The sequence below is a fragment of the Sciurus vulgaris genome (genome assembly GCF_902686455.1).
Source record: "Sciurus vulgaris genome assembly, chromosome: 3".
NCBI lineage: Eukaryota > Metazoa > Chordata > Mammalia > Rodentia > Sciuridae > Sciurus > Sciurus vulgaris.
Window position 1 is genome coordinate 61,657,599 of NC_136463.1, and position 16,949 is coordinate 61,674,547.

Consider the following 16,949-nt stretch of genomic DNA (forward strand, 5'->3'; position numbering starts at 1 on the left):
ACCTTTAAAGAAGAGCTCATTCCAATACTTCTCACAGTATTCCATAAAAGAGAAGAGGAGGGAACCCTCACAAACTCATTCTATGAAGCCAATATCACCCTGATACCTAAACCAGACAAAGACACATTAAAGAAAGAAAATTTCAGACCAATATTCTTAATGACCATCGATGCAAAAATTCTCAACAAAATTTTACCAAATTGCATAAAAAATATATTAAAAAGATAGTGCACCACAATCAGGTGGGTTTTATCCAAGGGATGCAAGGTTGATTCAACATCCGGAAATCAATAAATGTCATTTACCATATCAACAGACGAAAAGTTAAGATTCACAGGATTATTTCAATAGATGCAGAAAAAGCATTTGATAAAATAGAGCATCGCTTCATGCTCAAAACACTAGAGAAAATTGGGGTAGTGCGAACGTTAATTAACATTGTAAAGGCCATCTACGCTAAGCCCATGGCCAATATCATTCTAAATGGTGAAAAACTGGAAGCATTCCCCCTAAAAACTGGAACAAGGCAGGAAAGCCCTCTTTCACCACTTCTATTCAACATCATTCTTGAGACTCTAACCAGAGCAATTAGACAAACCAAAGAAATTAAAGGGATATGAATTGGAAAAGAGGAACTCAAACTATCCCGGTTCGCTGATGACATGATTATATATTTAAACGGACCTGGAAATTCCACCAGAAACCTCTTAGAACTCATAAGTGAATTCAGTAAAGTATCAGGTTACAAGATCAATGCTCATAAATCCAATGCATTCTTATGCATAAGTGATCAATCTTCAGAAAGAGAAGTTAGGAAAACTACCCCATTCGCAATAGCATCGAAAAAAATAAAATACTTGGCAATCAGTCTCACAAAAGAGGTGAAAGACCTCTACAATGAGAACTACAGAACACTAAAGAAAGAAATTAAAGAAAACCTTAGAAGATGGAAAGATCTCCCATGTTCTAGGATAGGCAGAATTAATATTGTCAAAATGGCCATACTACCAAAAGTGCTATACAGATTCAATGCAATTCCAATTAAAATCCCAATGATGTACCTTACAGAAATAGAGCAAGCAATTATGAAATTCATCTGGAAGAGTAAAAAACCCAGAATAGCTACAGCGATCCTCAGTAGAAAGAGTGAAGCAAGGGGTATCGCAATACCAGATCCTCAACTCTATTACAAAGCAATAATAACAAAAACGGCATTGTGTTGGTACCAAAATAGACAGGTAGATCAATGGTACAGAATAGAGGACATGGACACAAACTCAGATAAATACAATTTTCTCATACTAGACAAAGGTGACAAAAATATGCAATGGAGAAAAGATAGCCTCTTCAACAAATTGTGCTGGGAAAACTGGAAATCCATATGCAACAGAATGAAGCTAAATCCCTATCTCTCACCCTGCACAAAACTCAACTCAAAATGGATCAAGGATCTCATAATCAGACCAGACACACTGCATCTTATAGAAGAAAAAGTAGGTCCAAACCTTCAACTTGTTGGCTTGGGATAGGACTTCCTTAACAGGACTCCCATAGCACAAGAAATAAAAGCAAGAATTAACCACTGGGATAGAGTCAAACTAAAACGCTTTCTCTCAGCAAAGGAAACTATCAGTAATGTCAAGAGAGAGCCTACAGAGTGGGAGAATATCTTTGCCACTGATACTTCAGATAGAGTGCTAATTTCCAGAATCTATAAAGAACTAAAAAAACTCTACACCAAGAATACAAATAATCCAATCAACAAATGGGCTAAAGAAATGAACAGACACTCCACAGAAGATGTGCAAGCAATCAACAGATATATGAAAAAATGTGCAACATCTCTAGTAATAAGAGAAATGCAAATCAAACCCCCCTAAGATTTCATCTCACCCCAATTAGAATGGCGATTTTCAAGCACAGAAGCAACAATAGGTGTTGGCGAGCATGTGGGGAAAAACATACACTCATACATTGAGTACACTCATACATTGTACTCATACATTGTTGTTGGGGTTGCAAATTAGTGCAGCCACTCTGGAAAGCAGTATGAAGATTCCTCAGAAAGCTTGGAATGGAACCAACATTTGACCCAGCTATCCAACTCCTTGGCCTATACCCAAAGGACTTAAAATCAGCATATTACAGAGATACAGCCACATTAATGTTCATAGGAGCTCAATTCACTCTAGCCAGATAGTGGAACCAACCTAGATGCCCTTCAGTTGAAGAATGGATAAAGAAACTGTGGCATATATATACAATGGAATATTACTCCGCCATGAAGAATGATAAAATTATGGCATTTGCAGGCGAATGAATGAAAATGGAGGATATCATGCTAAGTGAGATAAGCCAATCTCAAAAAACTAAAGGATGAATGATGTCACTGATAAGCGGATGAGGACATATAAGGGGGAGTATGAGGGGTTAGTGTTAGGGTTAGGGTTAGGTTTAGGGTTAGGGATAAGGAGGGTCTTAAGAATGGAGTAAGGAAGGACTGTATAGAGGGAAAAGTGGGTGGGAGGGGTGGGGGGGAAGGGAAAAAATAAGAGAAAGAATCCAACAATATTGCCCTATGTAAATTTATGATTTTTAATTAAAATAAATAAATAAATAATTAAAAACAGAATAAGCCAGGTGTGGCAATGCACACCTGTAATCCCAGTGACTTGGGAGTCTGAGGCAGGAGGATTGCAAGTTCAGCCTGAGAAACTTAGTGAGGCCTACCCTAAGCAACTTAGCAAGACTCTGTCTCAAAATCAAAACTAAAAAGTACTGAGGATATGACTCAGCGGTTAAGTGCTCCTGAGTTCAATTCTGTACAAAAATAAATAAATGCATAAATAAATATATGTAAAAATGAGCCAAGATCATAATGGCAAGTTATAAGGGGCAAAAATGCAAACAAGGTAAACAGGAAAAAACACTCAGCTTCAGCAATAAGCAGAAAAAGCAAAGCAAAATTGTCATGTTTTGCCTCTCAAATTAGCATATGATTTAACATAATAAATACTTGAGGTGGTATGTTGAAATGGACACTGATTGTTTCCAAATGGAGACAAAGATGTCAACTTTCTGATGATGATAGATAAAATTAGCAAAATCCTAAAATATTCATATCTAAAGGTAACATGTTCACTTCACAATTAGTAAAAAACGTTACGTATTGAGAAATAAACTTTATAAAAAGGGAAAATCTCTGGGTTTTAGAAGTCTACAAAACTCTTCTCTAGAAATAATACTTACTACACATTCCTATCAGGAAAGATTCAATATTGTGAAGCTATCAGTTCTCCCCAGATCAAATTATAAGTTTAACATAGAACTAAGTAATATCTCCATGGGAGAAAATCCCACTTGGCAAAATGCTGCTATCTTTATTTGAACTGGAAGAGAAAACATGTGTGACTAATCAAGAAGGTTTGAGAGTAGAATCAGAGCTCCTTCCCAGAAAACCAAGCAAATCCAACTTTAAGAAGCTGAGGCTGCAGTGCTGGCAACACCATAGCACCAACACAGAATGGTGGAACAGAATATAAAAATGTGAGAATATGAGACACTGAGTAACGTTTGTGTTATGGTTTGGATCTGGAATGTCTCCAAAGGCTCTTGTGTTGAAGGCTTGGTTCCCCCAAGAAACAGTGTTCAGAGGTGAGGCTTTGGGGAAGTGATTGAATCATGAGGGTTCTGACCCCATTAGTGGATTAATCCACTGAAGGCTGAATGGACTACTGTAAGGAGAATCCTAGCTGGAGGAAGTACGTAACTGGGTTATGCCCTTGGGGACTATATCTTGTCCCTGTCCCCCCTTCCTGGATGCCATGAGATGAGCAAGTTTAATCAGTCACACCCTTCCACCATCATGTTCTGCTTCACATAAGGCTCAAAACAATGGAATCAACTGACCATGGAATAAAACTTCTGAAACTGTGAACCAAAATAAATCTACAAATCATTCTTCCTTTAAGTCTTTCCTATATTTTAGTCACAGCAACAAAAATCTGACTACACAGTGTCTATGAGTGTGGTGTATGTGTGTGTTTGTGTATAATTTGTTAAAAGGTAACAGTTCAAATTATTGAGAACAATTTTGGGACACAAGCTATAGAGTTAAAAGATATATAAAGGTGTATTCCTATATCACATCATGTATTAAAATGAATTTGGAGAGAAAAATTATAAAATATGAAGTATATAAAATAAAGTCATAAGAGAAGTAGGAGAAAATAAGTGATCATTTTTATAAACTTAAAAATAAGGAAAATAATTTCAAAGGTGACAGGAAAAACAGAAGTCATAAAGTAAATATTTATATATCCTACTACATAAACTATCAAAACACCATTAGCAATAAAGAGATAAAACTATCATAGGAAACATTTGGTGCATTTATGACAAATATCAATATTTGCATTAATATCAGAGAGAAATCTCAGCCTCATTCACAAAGAAGTGCAAACTAAAATAGTAAGGGAAATAGTGATTCAAGTATCACATTAAAAAGATTTTTGAATGATAATATGTAGGGTTGGTTAGGATTACGGAAGTGGCCTTCTCACACTGAGTTGGTAGGAAAGTCAAATGATGCAATCTGTCTAGTTGAAGTCAAATTTATAAAAGTGTTGAAAATTCCAGGAAATTGTGCAAAGGCCTATCAAAGAATGGCTCTTGATAATGGAAAACTGGAAACCACCTAAAGGATTAAGATAGGGTTTTGATCAAAGAAATCAGGATGTGGTTATAAAAGGACAGTCATTGCAAACTATGAAGCAGATGTATTTATTAATATGGAATCAAAAAAACAAAGAGCTTGTGATAGAAAGAAAAGCTGGAGAATAGGAAAGCTGTGGGGCATGCAGAGAGAACAAGAATGAAAATACCAACAACCAGAGAGAAAAAGAAGGAATAGTTGACTCCTGTTTGCAGGAGGATGGCTCAACCCCAGGTCTTCTCTTTTTGAACACCTTTTCCTTCCCCTCCTGACATGGCTATAAGCCTTGATAATGACACTACTGATACCACCCACTGTTAATTGGCCTCCTCCACTCTCCAAGGTCCCAGTTCCTTTCAGCCTAAGTACCAAAAGGAAAGTAACCCTTTCCTAGGGCCTCCCCCAGGTCTTATTAGCAGAAAACAATCTGTAAATCCATGGGCTTCCCTCAGCCCTTAGGTTGCTTTATTCTAAACTCTCATTTGGGAGCTAATTAGAGGATTCTGTTTATGGAACTCACAAGAACTTCAGTCTCCAGTCCTGGTCTTGGCTGTCTCAATGGAAATAGTTGCTGGAGGAGAGCCTCCTGAGGCCCTGTGGAGCTGGGGAAGTTAAAAAGTTTATTAATTAGTTTCTTCTTGTCTGATACACCAAAATATACTGAAGAGTCTGGGGACTCAAGATTAATCCCAGTGTGTGGGGGAGTTTCTACAGGTCTAAGCCCGTCACTAGTTCTTTCATGAAAGTGCAGTCAAGTATGGTACAAGGCCCATAGCACTGGCCAGAGGATTGGAGTGGTTATTATTTAGTGGACTTGGGTGGGTGAATCCATGCTCTGCCCCTTATTTGAGAGAGAGTGAGCACAGGTTCTAGGAATATGTTAACTCCTTCAACTAAAAATCCAACGGAATTTCAAAAGCTACACTATACCTAACATCAATTCAATAATTCTGAAGCTCAAGTCACTTAATCCTCAGAATATTTATTTCATAGATAAAAAAACAGGATCTGGCAGAGCCAACTGGCCTGATGTCACATGGTGATGTTATCCTGGGACCCAACACTAACTACTCGTCACCCAGTGATGTCTTCACTGGGTGACTTGATGCAGCAAAGGTCTCAGCCTCCCATCTTGCTCTCTGCCATACAGAAGATGTGGGAATCATATTTGCCCTTCATGATATTCTGGCCTGGACAAACACTCTTAACTACCAAATAAATGTCTGAGCCCTGTTAGGGCCCTGCTTTCTTTATTTCTCCAGATTCCACAAACACAAACTCTAACAACAAAGTTAAATATTTTCTGGCTCATATTCCCAAGCTCCTTCTCAAGCTCACTTCCTTCCATTTTCATATATTGCTGCCTCTCAGGTCTTCATATCTCTTCTTGGCCCACTGCCACCACATCCAGTTTAGGCATCTGTTCAGTTGCTGATGCCCAAGAAGCAGGTCTATCCATCAGAGATGTATGGTGGTGATTTGTTGATGGGTTTATGTACCTGTTCTCAATTTTGTTGGTGAGAACTATCCACTTACTTGCACATAGTCACTTATTTCTCTTTATCCCTTGGCATCCTGTGTGAGTCTGAGCATTTACCATGTAGTAGGTGAATTGAAAAAAAATAAGTCTGAAATTCATGGAAGAGACTAATTTTACAGATAGAGCAATTGAGTCTTCAAGAACTCACATAGGCTAAGGTGCTTTAGACCTGCATTAGAACTGGTGTCTCCATGTGTCCTGTTTATGACTTTCTTCATTCAGCTTTACTAACTTTTGTCTATCTGAAACTAGTTCCACCAAGAATTATATTACTCTGTGAATCTTGTTATTCAGTTATTTTCTAAAGACAGGGAGAAGGTAAAAACACTGGTGTAGAAGCCACAACTTGGAGTTTGCTCTACTTTCTAACTTCACACACTCTAGCAAATTAACTAGCCTGTCTGCATCTTTTTATCTGTGAAATGAGGATTTTTTTTAAAAAACTGACTTTATGACTCTCTAATCCTGGTCCTGGTTGATGTTGTGGATGACATTCAACTGTGCTGTTGCAAAATACAAATGGGAATGTAGATTTTAAAGTGCTTTGTTAACAACTGTTATGTGCTATTAGAATAGTAATAGTAAATGTCCTAGTGCTAGGGTTCTCCTGAGTCCCAGAAGTGCTTTTCTCTCTGCTGGACACAAGGTAAGGCTCTGGGTATAGGCTGGAAGGCGGATGTAGGATGTTGGAGGTAGAATGGTTGTGATGCGTGGACACATCTCCAGGTAGACATATGTGAATGCTTAATTTCACAGGGGGGTCACAGGTGTGTTGAGGAATTATAAGAGATGGAATGTATTCCTCTGGATAGGAATCATCTGAAGTTAGGGCTGGTGTACTAAAACACTGTTTTTAGTTTCAGCAATCTGTGAACATATGTTTACAAAGGGCACAAATGCATCTCAACCAAGGTTGGTCACTATCTTCAACTGGACTTATAGATAAAGACTCAAAACACGGCAGTAGGGCAGGGGTGCTAGAATGAATAGATGTTGAGGATGGTGCCAGATGAGGTTTGGTGTGGTGTGGAGCATGAGATTTCAGTTTTTAGGGCCAGGACATAGGGAGAGGCCAGAAGGTCCACTTGGTGTATTCTCTTAAGGTCAGGGACAGTGGTTTAGCTCTTAATTCAGAAGTGGAGAGATGGACAAAATAACTACTTTATGTCTTTTCCAGACCACTGAATTTTGGGAAACTAGACAAAATTGCCTTGTAAAGGATGGAGAGGCCAATGTACTAGTTTTCTCAAAAGTGAGGATGACAGCAGACACTTCGAAGACTAGAAAAAACACCACCTGTCAACTCACTCTACTCCTTCCCACACCTTGACCATTCGCAACTTATATGTGTGTGTGTGTGTGTGTGTGTGTGTGTGTGTGTGTGTGTGTGTTTTAGTTGTAGGTGGACACAATACCTTTTATTTTATTTTACTGTGGTGCTGAGAATCAAACCCAGGGCCTCACACATGCTAGGCGAGCCCTCTACCACTGAGTCACAACCCCAGCCCCACCATTAACACTTCTAAAAATTTAACTTCTTTTTTTAAATTATAGAATTTTGTGAAAAACTTCAAATAATATCAGAGTAAATGGGATAAAATTTAATAGTCCTTCTCCATTTCCCAGTGCCTTCCAGATCTATTTCCCTCCATAGAAGGAACCACCACCAGCAAATGGATGCAATTCACCAGGATGTTCTTCTCCACATTCAGATGCCACATCATCATCATTTCCTAAATTTATCAATATCTGCTATGTATCTTTTCAGGTCAATAATGAAGTTCTTCTTTTTTAAACAAAATTATGCTTTTTATTTCAATTTATTTCATGAAACACAAATTACTCATATATGCATAGCAGAGTTAGACACCATTCACTTTAGAACAAGAATTAAAGAAAAATAAATACTTTTGCTTAGCTTATGATCACTTATTTATTATCACTATCCCACTTCTGTAATATATTCCCCCAGACTTTGGATGCAATAAGATGCTCTGTGCTCAGATTTTGCCAACTAAGTGCTGTTTTTCTGTTGTTTGCAAGGAGATATTTTTCAGCTTTAGCTTCAGGCAGTTTTTCTTAATTTTAAGAACTGATAATGAAGTTTATGCAGTCAGAAAAACTACCTATTATTCCAAATACAATGATTGTTTTGCTGCATCACAAGAAAACTTGTTTTTTTAAAAAATTTTCCTTTATATCTTTATATTGTCTCAGTATTGGGTCTTTTAGGGTGTTGTGAAAACATCTAGAAGTTTCACTGACCTCTAACAGATGATAAGTTTCTTCTTATAGGTCATGTTTCCTACTATCAGTTAATCCACACGACTGCTGGAATATGGACTATCTATCTACTTGACTCTCTGTTGGGTGTTTGGGGGACATGGTATAATATAAGACATGGAATCTGCCCTGAAGGAGATTGTGATCCAGATGAGGAGAGCAAAAGAAGCTGCAAGAAATACAGAAATTATTTTGACATTGTCCTGCTGTGTGAGTCACAGAGAAGATTAAGAGCAGTGACTCCAATCAAAGGGTCACATGAGTCACCTGAAAGAGGCTGTGGTTGGGAGATGAAAATTGAGTTGGAGGTCCAGGAAAGAAAGATGGAGGGCCTTACACACCTGACATAATGAAACGTTCTCTTGCTTTTGGAGGAGGGTCTTGAGAATCAGTTCATACACTGGCATTTAAGTGTGTTCTGACTACTGATGAGTTAGGAAGGGACACCTGGTTTTGGAAATAGGAGTCTGATGATCCTGTCCTGAAGGTATTGGCAGGATGCTTGTACAGGTACCAACACTCTGCTCCTAGAGAATAGGTCAAACCCCAATTTAACATCACAATCCTAGAGTTATTTCTTAACAACAGATCTTTTAAATAGACCAAATAATATTTATAAAAAATGGGGGCAAGCATTTTTATTTTTATTAACATTTTAATATGTCAGTTGAGCAGGCATTTAATTTTTTTAAAAAAACACACACAAATAGTTCATCTTCCATTTCCTAGCCCACATGATAATTTTCTCTCATTAGTCCATTTTCTATCTGAAACTTAGATACTCCTTTACCTAAGCTCTTTAGCCTTTATCCTCAACCCAAGTCAACGCTGACCCATTAGACTCAATGCTGAAGATTTCCCCTGCCCACACCCAGGTCTTCAGTATACACAAGTTAGGTGGGTGCTCAAGGAGGGAGGGATATTCTGATATCCTTGTCTGCTCATGCCTGGGGCCTGTTCTCCACCAGCACAGTCTTCAGGGTGCCCTGCATTTCAGTGTTCAGGAGGCTCTCGATGACCAGGTTCAACATGGGACTGAGAATAGTATTGAGGATGCAAATCCCCTTGTCCTTATCTGAGGCTGAGATGGAACCCAGGTGTGTGTAACTGAAGAAGCCAGTTCAGTAAATGATACAGACCATAGTGAGGTGGGTCCACACATGAAGAATGCCTTCCTTCTCCCCTCAGCTGAGCAGATCCAAAGTGCTGCAGCAGCAATGTGGGCATAGTATACTGAGATAAGGAACATGAGTATCACCCCCATAAAGGTGGCTCCCACAAATAGTAGCTCCTCATTGTGGTAGATGCTGAAGAAGGCAAACTTTAAAGGGAATGGAGGTGACAGTAGAAGTGGTTGACCACATTAGGACCAAAGAAATCAAGCACAGGCAAAACCACTGTTGAGGGAGCATAGATGAAGGGGACTGTACAGCAAATGCCCACTAGAGCACCCTGGACTTCACAGCTCATGCAGGTGCTGTAGGTGAGGGGACAGCAGATGGCCAGGTGGTGGTCATAGACCATGGCTGTCAAGAGGTGACAGTCCACACCAGCCAGAAGGTGGAAAAAGAAGAGTTGTGAAATGCAGGCACTAGGGAGCTATAAGACACACCAGCATTGCAGGAAGAGTGACAGTGACGCACCCAATGTCCAGGAGAGACAGATTCCCCAGGAAGTAGTACATGGGGGTGTGCATTTGGGCTCCACAAGCATGGCAGCCAGGATGCTAAAGTTACCCCCAAATGTGACTACATGGGCAAAGGTAAAACATGACAAAAAGCATGGGCTGCAGTTCTCTATTTTCTTTTCGTCCAAGAAGGATGAACGCAGTGACAGCACTCCTGTTCCCCCAGGCACCACACTCCCTAGTCCACTGCTGAGAGTTGTACTGAGGAGGAGACTCAGACCTGCTAAGGGTGGAGAATGGCACAACCTAGGCATATGTTCTATGCATATTAGATGGTGGAGTGCTGTGGCTAGAACATCTAATATCAGAATGGATACCAACTTAGACAGTGACCAGGTTCCCAAAGGCCCCACTCTGCCAGACTTTTGCCCTTTAGTTACTGGTTCAGGGAGAGATCTAGGGATTCCCATGGAAGGTCCTGGGGTAAAGGGAACCATTCCAGGGAGCCAAGACTGTGGCCATTTACCAACGCATTATGGTAAAGTTTCAGTATTTGAACAGCTATTGAGACCACATCAGTGTCTGGTGACTGAATGTCACCTATGATGAGAGAAAAAAAATAATAAATAAATGAGGTTATAGAAAGCACATACCTTAGGGAGAATAGCAACATAAAGTAGAATGGAAGGAGGACAGGACCCAATGAAATCAAGAGACATGAAAAAGATTAAGGAAAAAGAGAAGAGGGAACAGGGGGATTTAGGAAAATATTAACATTTTTAGGTGTATACACTGAGTATAAACACTTCATTTTTAAAATTCTCATAAAACTTTATAGAGTAACTACTAAGATTTCTATGTAACTAGGACACTGAGATTTAGAGAGGTTTAATAAGGATGCTAAAGTCATCAAACTAGAGAACTGTTTCTCAAACCTGGCACTATCTGACTCCTAGCCTATACTTCAATGATATATCGCTCAAATGTTGTTATTGAGGGTTTATTAATGACATTGCGTATCTTAAAGAAAATAATGGAACTTCTGAAGTTTTAGGTATAAGGATGTGTACAATATTCACAGAGGTCAAGACCCTACTCTTTCATCCTTTCATTTGATACTTATTTGTTCAATATCATAGTATTCTGGGTATATTTTGATGATAAACCTAAAAACTGGGCATGAGGTGTGAGAGGAAGAGAAGGTACAAAAATTATTTCAAAGTTCTTGGGCTGAGAAACTGGAAAGATGTATTGCTAATAAATGTCACCAGGAATACAGATGATTTTGTGCATGCATGTTAGGGAGGAGGAATCAGGAACTTCTCCAAGGGAATAGAGAAGAACTGAAGTCCCAGAGAGTATTGGGGTGGTTTCCACTCCATCACATGTGTCTGGGCACCTGAATTGTTGAGGAGTGATCCCAGGTATGACTGGGGAAGTGTCTTCGAGGCCTCCTTCTTTTGGATTCTTGCATATGCTGGGCCACCCTTGCTCCATTGCTAGTTTTTTGTTTTGTTTTGTTTTGTTTTTGTTTTTTTCAAGAACAGTGATCCCCTCCATACATCAAAATTTCAACTCTTGATTCTCAACCCCATCTCATCATGCCAACTTCTCAATGTGGTTTTCCTTATGCAGTCCAATCTTTACTGGAGCTTGCCCTCCTGTTACACCATAGATAATAGTAACCTGAATCATTCCAGTATTTTCATATATGGAAAGGAACAAGAAACATTAAGATGAGTAGTTTGTCCTGAATCATGAGAGAGCCATTCAGAATCAGTAGCACAAAACACAGAGCATAGATTATGCTAATAGGTTACCATTGGAGAGCCTCTGCACTCCCAACACATCCATCTGTCCTTTTCTACAAAAACTATTGGCTATCTATTGCCAGATGGATGAGAAAAGTCAAGTTCAAAAAATTAATTTGACTATGGTCACATATGTCAAAGTTTGTTCTGGAAAGAGGGCTTATTCTTCTTCAGCCAATTCCTGCTGTGTGCCAGGGCCCTTGCCATGTTATGAATATGTAGTTTAGGTATATACTTTCATTTTCTCTTCCCTTTCAGTGACTCAGAGTGAAAATCTCATCATTATAGCTCAATACCAACTCTGGAATTTGATATCACTCAGTCATTTATTCTTCTATAGGCCGGGAAGAGGTCACATGCTGCTGGAATGGCCTCCCTATCAACTTGGCAAATACCCAACCCATGGTTTCATCTTCATCTCCTCATTCCTTAGTTACGAGCACTTGCCATTTTATTTTTTAAAAAATTAGAAATATAGACATATAACATCTTTATATGATTTTTCTCCTAGAATTTCACTATATAGACACACACATTTAACTGAGCACTGAGATATAATATTTGCCATATCATATTGACAAGGACAGAAGTAATCAGTCATTGGAAATGTCAATTTTTCAACCTCTTCTGAATGCCAATCTGGCCAAATATTGTCATGTGCCTTGGAGAACTGGAAACTCCACTCAAAGATTTCATCCTTAGCCATTAGAAGAGTTTACCCAGGTAAATGTACAGGAACACTTGTTTCAGCATTCCAGATTATTTTTACCAACCCAGGTTCACTAATACAAGGTAATTAAATCCATTTTACTCCATCCATTCAAAGGAATACTAAAAACCACAGAAAAAGATGAAGAAGGCCTATATTTAATGTCAAGTATTCAACTACATTATTATTTACAGTTTTAGATGTAGATCAATTTTTCTTTGTAAATATATATTATGAATTAAAAATTTTAACACATGTATGCTAAATATTCATAATGATTATTTATGAATGGTCAACCTGTGGGTAAATTTTATTTTGTTCTTTGGGTGTATGGTTTTGTTGGTGCTAGTGGTGGTCATACTGGGGATTTAACCCAGGGGTGCTTTGCCACTGAACCACAGCTCCAGTCCTTTTTGTGGTTTTTTTGTTTGTTTTGTTTTTCTTTATTTTGATACATGATCTCATTAAATTGCTTAAGGCCTTGCCTGCTAAGTTGCTGAGGTTGGTTTTGTGATCCTCCTTTGTGATCTGAGGGACTGGATTTACAGGCACATGCAACCACACTCAGCTCTTTTTGTATTTTCTAACTTTTCAATAAGTACACATTTTTATGCATTATGAAAACAGTTGTTTAAAACTACAAAATCAATAAATAAAGTCTTCCTCCTCATAGCAATGTGCAGAGAGGGGCTGGTTTCAAGTTTAAGTCAGGGGTAACAAAGATCTCCATTCAGTCAAGGAGATTTTTCCATGTTAGCCAAATGCCTTTCTCTAATGAACTGTATCAGATTTACTTTTTGTTGTCAATGGTCCAGTATGAAGATATTTGACCTCCTCCTTGTGGTTTTCCTAAACAGTGTCTGTTCTTTCAGAATTGGGTTTTTAATTTTCTTTCTTCTTATAGGTTTATTTCTTAAAACTGATAATCTATAATTTCTCAACCTGAACCAGTTGCTTTGGAACAAATCAAATTTTTTAAGGAAATAAAAACTTCCTAATCACATTTTCAGGGTTCTTTTCATAATTTTTTACTCTATAGTGTCCATCCAACCTCTTCACTTTAAGATACCCTTTCTCCTACAAATAGTTTATTACTTTTTTATTGTTTATTATATTTAGTTAGACATGGCAGCGGAATGCATTTTGATTCATTGTACACAAATGGAGTACAACTTTTTATTTCTCTTGTTGGACACAATGTTGACAGGCGATAATTACAGGGGTAGCTCACACCTGGGCTCAAATCCGAGCTATGACATTCATTAGCTTTGTAACTTTTAGCAAATTATTCAAACCTACTGAGATTCAGTTTTATAATACACAATTTGTACATTTTTATCTAACTCAAAAGGTTATGGGAACTGAATGCGCTAACAGAGGCCACTCCCTTGGAACAGTGGCAGGCACGTGGCAGTTGAGGTGTAAGTGACGACTCATCATTTTTACTGCACCTTCCTCCTGAGCTGGTCTCTGACCCCATTCCATCATACCCACACTCTACTTCCAGTAATCACAAAGCTTCTCAGAAGCTTAAGTAGAGCCATGACATTTGGTAAGTCCAGAGGCAGGTGATGTCACTTGGGGAGCAATATCCCTGTGAGTACCCTCTGCAGGGCACCCTTCACATCAGGGTTCCTGAAGCTGTAGATGAGTCAGTTGAGTCTGGGACTGACAATAGTGTTGAGGATGCCAATGCCCTTGTCTTTGTCTGAAGCCTACAAAAAACCAAGTCTCATGTAGCTGAAGACACCTGTTCCATAAAAGATGCCCACTACAGTGAGGTGGGAGCCACATGTGGAAGAGGCTTCCTGCCCTCAGCAATGCAGATTCATAGCACTGTAGCCACCTTGTGGGCATAGGACACCATGATGAGGACCAAGGGGGCCACACCCATGAAGGCTGCTGCTGTAAAAGGCAACTGCCCATTGTTGGGTGCTGGAGCAGGAGAGTTGGAAGACCTGGAGGAGGTCACAGAAGAAGTGATTGATCACGTTGGGGCCACAGAATTTAAGAGTAGACAAGGCAACAGTTTGCATCAGTGCATTGGTGAAGGAAAAGACACATAAAGGTGGTGCCTGCCTCCTTTCTACATTCCCAACCCATATGGGTGTTGTAGGTCAGAGGTTGGCAAATGGCCAGATAGTAGTCATAGGCTGTGACAGTCAGCAGAAAGCAGTCCATCCCAGGGAGGAGATGGAAGAAGAGTTGTGAAAGGCATGCTCTACAATGAATGGTTTTTTTATGGGACACAAAATGCCTCAATGTGGCAGGGACAGTGACATTGATGCTCCTGACATCTATGAAGAAAGATGAGTTTCCCAGGAATGCATTTGAAGTCTGGGTTCCATAAAGATGATGGCAAGGATATAAAATTACCATGAATAGTAGCTACATAAGGAAGAAGGAAGATGCAAAGAGGAGCTGTGGAGCTGGAGTCTCTGTTAAGCCCAGCAGGACAAACTTGGTCACAAGTGAATCATTTCCTGAGGCTCCCAGATCCATGACTCTTCCACCTGCAGTAGTTGGAGCAAAGTTGGAGGGTGCCAATGGTGGTAAAAGGAGAATGAGATCTTTATCACCAAGTGTGGCAATGTCCAGGAGAGTAAGGACACACAGTTTAAGGAGGAGAAAGTTAAAGACTGAGAAGTAATAAGAAAAGTCTTCATAAATCTGACTCTCAATGGGCAAGAACAGAGGCATTGAACCTACACAAACAGAGACAGATGAACTGATCAAAAGAGGAACAAAGGTGACATTTGAAATTTAGAGGAAGAGACAATTTTCCTGAGACCAAAGTTCCAGTAAAGAAACCACAAGTCTGAAGGTGGTGGCATGATATTAGTTGGGGGTGCACAAGAGCCCAGAGGATGAAAGGGAAGCTTTGGGAGAAGGGGGTAGAGATGTTCCCCATAACCTGCATCCCCACAAACTCCACATATGCATGTCATCATATAGTCATCCGATGGTAACCTCAAGAGTTGGTTCCAGGACTCCAAAACTGGCAGATGATGCTCAAGACCCATAGATAAAGTAGGATAGTTTTGCATGTAATCTATGCACATTCTCCCACATACTTAAATCATCTCTAGATTTTATATATATATATATGTGTGTGTGTGTGTGTGCATGTGTGTGTGTGTGTGTTATATATAACCTAATACAGTGTAAAAGTTATGTAAATAATTATAATACTGTATCATTTAGATAATAACTAGGAAACAATTTTGTACATGTTGAGCACAGATGCAATTTTTTTCCAAATTATTTTCCATGAGTTGACTCCATGGATATGGAACTTGTGGAGACAGAGGACTGACTGTGAGTGATGGCAGTAGTGAGACAATTACTGTGGCCCAGACTATTAAAAGAGTAACTTGTGAAACCTTGAGACTTCACCTGAACTTGTCAGAAAAAGGTAAAAATGCAATGACAATCAGTCAAACTGCATGAAGACACATCATTGAAGATATTTCCCGCTCCAAATTGAAGCCTTTTAGATTTCCGAAGTTGTAAGATTGTTTTGTATTTCTTCATATAGAACCTAGGAAATTTGGGGTCCAAAGTAGTGACATTTTACTAAATATGAAGACAATAAAATAAGCTTTAAGAAGACTGAGAGTTCTGAGGTTTAAGTCCCTAGGTGGCTGAGTGGATGCACAGTAGTACAGTTACCTCAATGGATATCTAGCTGATATCTCCCAGACGGAGTCTTGAGTAAGCAGAGAACTAGACCCCGAATTCCACTCTGCTTCCAGTTCTACCACCGCTTGGCTTCTTGCTCTTCTTTCTGTTGGATCTAATTACTTATCATGTAACCCATGTAGTATCATGGGCCTGATGACTAGAAAAATCAGTTGCAGAGTCATGAATGATAATCATGTGTGGGGGCCACTGCTTAGCCCCAAAGTGGTCACCCCAACAAAATACATGGTGATCCATCTTGACCTCTGCCAGAGTGGTAGATATTTAATTAACTCACATGGAACCTAATTCACATAGAAAATGGGTTGAGTCAAAGATTCCCCCAGGGAAAAAGGGAATCGTCTCTAGATTATATATATATGTGTGTGTGTGTGTGTGTGTGTGTGTGTGTGTGTGTGTGTGTTATATATAACCTAAAACAATGTAAAAGTTATGTAAATAGTTATAATACTGTATCATTTAGATAATAACTAGAAAACAATTTTGTATGTGTTGAGCACAGATGCGATTTTTTTCCAAATATTTTTCCATGATGAGTTGACTCCATGGATATGGAACTTGCA

General features: G+C 39.1%; 1 protein-coding gene and 1 pseudogene across 2 annotated transcripts in view; both read right to left on the reverse strand.

The window, feature by feature from the left end:
* Nucleotides 1–16,949, reverse strand: part of LOC306656057 (olfactory receptor 1D2-like) — a 382,885-nt gene that overhangs the window by 208,434 nt on the left and 157,502 nt on the right.
* Nucleotides 9,479–15,186, reverse strand: LOC306657956 (olfactory receptor 3A10-like; annotated as a pseudogene). The gene is made up of 2 exons: nucleotides 14,404–15,186; nucleotides 9,479–10,447 (listed from the first exon to the last, which is right to left on the reverse strand). The product of its transcript is annotated as an olfactory receptor 3A10-like (transcript).